Consider the following 5,633-nt stretch of genomic DNA (forward strand, 5'->3'; position numbering starts at 1 on the left):
GGTGCTAAAATGTTCTAGGTAGTGATGCCTAAATAGTTTGACAAACTCCAGAAGTATAACCTAGACTCAGAGATAACACAAATTAGGATACTGGATGCTTAACATAATAAATAAAAGATATAACATTGAAAAATCCCTAATTTAATATCATATAATCATTTAAGAAATGAATGTAGTATACCTGTTAGAACAAATTTATAAGAAGCAATAGTAGTAATCACTATGTAGTTCTGAGATGTCACCGTCTCTTAGAAGTATGGTCCCCATTTGAGCTGTCACTCCTGAATATGACAGAATACTTAGTGTTAATACACATTAACAACAAATAATTTTTCTCAGTTAATGTCCCCCCTAATTTAAAATGGGAGGGGGCATTTAACTTATACTCTTTGTAAGTCAAGATTGGCCAAATTTGGGGCTTCCCTGGTGGCGCAGTGGTTGAGAATCTGCCTACTAATGCAGGGGACACGGGTTCAAGCCCTGGTCTGGGAGAATTCCACATGCCACGGAGCAACTAGGCCCGTGAGCCACAAATACTGAGCCTGCACGTCTGGAGCCTGTGCTCCGCAACAAGAGAGGCCATGATAGTGAGAGGCCCGCGCACCGTGATGAAGAGCGGCCCCCGCTTGCCACAACTAGAGAAAGCCTCGCACAGAAACGAAGACCCAACACAGCAAAAATTAATTAATTAATTAATAAACTCCTACCCCCAACATCTAAAAAAAAAGATTGGCTAAATTTGCCCAAGATTTATTTGTTTCACAGAAACTATTCTTTCCTTTTATGGTCTTCACTGGTCTGCGGTTTCTTCCCATTCTTCATCCTGCTACTATTGTTCTCCATTGCTTCTCCAGGCAGGATTTGCTTCTGTTGCTCCTACTTTTCCATAATTATGTTTGTCCCTGTTTTCCACTCACTGTGTTGAAAGTGGTTTTTCCTTCCAGCTGATAACATATCATGCAGCCAGCTTTTCCAATTCTAACTTTTAAAGGAATGCTTTCCTATTGGACTGTCAAATAGAGCTTTGCTCATTTAGCTTTTGAGTCCCAGGTGTGGAGGGATGTTAAAAGAATTCCCCCAAAACCCAGGCAAGAGAGCAGTTTGGTAGTGTCATCCATCTGTGGCAGATTATATTTTCTAAATATGACAAAAAGAATAACCCCCATTCCACATACTATTATTTACAATGTGACTTTGACAGTCCTCCCATAGAGAAGTGGAATCTATGTTCCCTTCCCTAGAAATGGTGGATTTGTGGTTGAAAGAAGTGACACTATGTGACTTCCAAGGTTAGATTATAGAAAGGAATCATGTCTCTGCCCGGTTCTCTTGGGAGACTCACTTTTAGAACCCAACCACCAAGCTATGAGGAAGCCCAAACTATCTCACGCTGAGACACCACATGGAGAGATCACTTGTACTTTTTCCAGCCATCAGCCCACCTGAGGTCCCAGCCACAGCCAGCATCAACTTTGAAGACACCTCTAGATGATCCCAAACCCCAGCTATCAAGTCACCTCAGCATTCAAGCCTTGCTAGATGAGGCCCCACACATCAGAGACCAGAAACAAGCCAGCCCTGCTGTTCTGTGTCAAAATTCCTGACCCACAGAAACCAAGAGTATAATATAATTATTGTTTTATGACACTGAGTTTTGGGATGGTTTGTTATACAGCAATACTGAGAGAAAAAGTATCCTCTTCAGTGTGTTCCTCATAAGTCGTGAGCGGGTACCCCAAGATGGGTGCAGATCCCAACTCCCCTTTATTTCATACATAAGTTTCTTATCATCTTGAAGCTTCTTCATTGACCAGAGCTTGACAGCCTTCATTTCTTTTTTTGGGGGGGTCTTACTTCTGGTCAGAAGCCCCACTATTAATTTCAGAAACTGTTTCTCCATTTCCCCCAGAAGATCTGGGACTTCACTGTAAATACTTTTGCCTCACTCATTTCTGACCCATTTCTCATGTTACCTATCCTTGATTTCTCATTCCATCATCTGCTCCTGGAATCCACATCTTCTTGGGATGAGTGCCAGTAGGAATTTTACCTTTCCAGAAGAGACTCCAGCCTACCCAAAGGAGTGTGGCCTCACCTGCTGGTTCCTACAAAACAATCATAGCATTGATAGCCCAGTATCAGTATTTTATTGATTGTTTTAAAATTTATTGAGATATTACTATATGCCAAGCATTGTGCTAAACTCTCTACATACTCATTTCAATCCTCTCAACAACCTTATAGAGTAACAATTATTATCCCTCCAATCTTAAAATAAGGAAAATGAAGAACAGAGAAGTTAGGTAATTTGCTCAAGGCAAGATGGCCTGTAAATGGTAGAGGGGGGATTCAGATGAAGGTGATCTAACCCCAGAGCCCATGCTCTTAACCACATGTCCCATGTACAAGACATTAAACAGCTGGCATGCATCAAACCAAGCCCAGCTTTTAAAGACTATTCCAGGGTGAGGTGAAGACCTTACTTACATGTCCCTCCGGGCTTTCTCTTCCTCACAGCTTCCTATTTCTGCACATAAGGGCACATGCATCTCTACAGGAATAAGCAGCCACTTCTAGGTGAAGAACATCCAGTTTAATTGTCTACAAAGAAAATAAACATTTCTCCAAAAAGAAGCAACAAAATCTGTAGATGCATAATTTTGGCTGCTAAAACCTAGCCAGGACAATTTATATTATATCACAGTCATTTAGCTTTTTAGGCTAAAATATCTGCATTCAGGTTACACAACAGATCTTCCCAAGAAAAACAGGTAGAAACTTTGGGTAACTAAAGGACCAGTTCAGGGCTTTAGCCTCCTGAAACAAAGGGCAATCTGCCTCAAAGTGTATTCTTGCAGGGCAGAAACTGCTCACAGCAATTTAATAACAGTGCTTTGCATTGGTTTTCGCCAATATAACAGGGGTGTAGCAGGCTTCCTGGGAGCAGCTATAGCTGTTGCTCCAGGCCTACTATTGAGACTGCACTCAGCATTTTGATGTATTCCCACTGTAGGTCCACCTCTTTCATGCATGGATGAGAAATGAATATTTTACTGAAAATCCTGTGGGACTATATTGAAAAATTATATTTTAAACATTAATAAAATCTGTTAAATATCTCTGTTCTTTCTCCAGTTTTCCATTGTGGACAGCAGCTCTCTTTTCTCTTCAAAATTCTTTCCCCTCCCTCCAGAATTATTCTCTAAGCTCACACCCCTCTTCAGTCTCTCATTCCAAATCAACACCGAAAATACTGGCAGAAGTTGAAATTGGATGCCTGCAGCACTATAGCTCCACTCAGTGTGACTATGAAGGACAGTGTTGAACAGAAATCTCTTCGGTGGTCAAAACTCCAAGCAGTACACCTGGTTGGTTAATTTGCCTGGAAGGAAGATGAAAAGTATTGCTCTACATTAATTCATGAGCAAATCACTAAGAGTTTGGATTGGAAGGAAGATGACTGGAGAATTGGAGGCAGTGAGTTCTGGAGAAGAGGTATGAGGATAGACCTCTTTGAAAGAGCACAGAATATGATATTCATGTCCCAGGTGAATGCTAACCAAAGAGCAAGATCTTAATCAGGTAGACAAGATGACCTGTTTTGTAGATGTCAGTCAGCCTCTTTCCCCAGTCACTCCTGTCCTCGACCAAGGCATTCATAAATAAAGTGGCCATGGCTGCAGGGATAGAGGTTGTCCATGTTGCTGGTTAAAGAGCCAGTCTGGTTACCTCCACTACTGAGTCCCTAACTGCCAAAAGCAAAGACCAACACCAGTCAAATACATGACATTGTTTCTCAGTTCACCTGGCATCAGGCTGAGTATACAGAGCCATTTCCATAATAGAAGGGAAAGTGTATTGTTCTTACTAGAATAGATACTTACTTTGCATATGGATTTGCTTTCCCCTCCTCGGTGATTCTTCCCAAAACACCCATCTATGTATGGACTTACAGAAAGCCCTATGCACCGTCATCGTATCCCACAGAGCATTATTGCTGACCAGGGAACTCACTTTACAGAAAACGAGTGCAATACAAGTCTTCCCACCACCTAGAAACAGCTCACTTGATTGAATTATGTAATAGCCTTTTTTTTTTTTTTTTTTTTTTTTTTTTTTGCGGTATGCGGGCCTCTCACTGTTGTGCCCTCTCCCCGTTCCGGAGCACAGGCTCCGGACGCGCAGGCTCAGCGGCCATGGCTCACGGGCCCAGCCGCTCCGCGGCACGTGGGATTCTCCCAGACCCGGTCACGATCCCGTGTCCCCTGCATCGGCAGGCGGACTCTCAACCACCGCGCCACCAGGGAAGCCCCTGTAATAGCCTTTTGAAGATTCAGTTTAGTGCCTGATGGATGGCAAACACTGCTCTTCAGGATAGATGAAGTGGACTTTGTGTATCTTTTGGTTAGGAGATGGTTAGCATGTTTTTAGTTGTGTGAAGAGTAGTTTAATCACGTTATACGAAAGCATGGTCTCGTTGATGGTTTTATTTGGAAATTAAATATAGTTAAAGAGTGTGTGTAGACACCAAGTTGACAAGGGATGAACTATGCTGGATTGTGATATGTCAACCTGGATGAACTGAGAACTTCATTTCCTAGAATTCCATTTTTTGTATGAGTTAGAGTTGGCTAAGAGAGGAACTTGTGCTCAAGGTCTGAAAGGCTGAAGTCAACACTTTCTGAGGGTTATTGTGGTCAAATGTGGTGATGAACAGATACAGAGGTGCCTAGCAGGTCCATCTTGTCTTTTCCCATTAGCATTTAAACATGTCTTTTCAATCTTTAAAAATCTCTCCCTTAACCTCATGGCCCCTTCCACACTACCTTTTCTTCTTTCATGCTGTGTCCATTTTCACCTTTCTCCTCAATCCTCTGCTACTGGCCTATCACATCCTTCCCCTTAAAATTGTTCTCACTGTTCTTCTCTCTATACTCATTTTTCCCCTAGATTTCTATAACTATTATATGCTGATAGTGCTCAAGAATATATCTATCCAGGTGTCTCCCGAGTTTCATACCTGCATATTCAGTGGTCTACCCAGCGCCGCCACCTGGATGATAGACACCTACAACTCAGCGGGTCTATAACTAAATGTGTCCTATTTCCCCTCAAAACTATACCTCCTTCATATCTTAGTGAATAGCACTGTCATCCACTCAGGTGCCCAAGCCAGAAACCTGTCACTCTCTTTGCTTAGGTTTCCTTTATCTTTTGCCTGCAATGATTTACTGCAACAGTCATTCTTCCTCAAGTTGCGAAGCTCCAGTTCAATAATACAGCTAGGTCTCTGGTCAAAATGGCGAGCAAGCCTGCTGTTGCAGCGTCAAGCAAACGGCTGGAGGGTATTTGAAAATGGTATTACAATGCTGCCGGGTTCAATAAACTGGGCTTAATGTGAGATGATACAACATATGAGAATGACGATGTAAAAGAATCCATAAGAAGGCTTCCTGAGAACCTTTATAACAACAGGGTGTTCTGCATTGAGAGCACTGGACCTGACCATGAGGCAGCAGATCTTGCCTAAAGAGCAGTGGACAAAATATGAGGAGGATAAATTCTACCTTGAACCGTATCTGAAAGAGGTTATTCGGGAAAGAAAAGAGAGAGAAGAATGGGCAAAGAAATAA

At 42.2% G+C, this 5,633-nt stretch overlaps 1 pseudogene; it reads left to right on the top strand.

Moving 5' to 3' along the window:
- The first annotated feature begins 5,299 nt into the window (after window positions 1–5,299).
- On the top strand, window positions 5,300–5,633 carry LOC103070389 (cytochrome b-c1 complex subunit 7 pseudogene; annotated as a pseudogene).

Source organism: Lipotes vexillifer, unplaced genomic scaffold, assembly GCF_000442215.2.
Source record: "Lipotes vexillifer unplaced genomic scaffold, Lipotes_vexillifer_v1.1 scaffold809, whole genome shotgun sequence".
Lineage (NCBI taxonomy): Eukaryota > Metazoa > Chordata > Mammalia > Artiodactyla > Lipotidae > Lipotes > Lipotes vexillifer.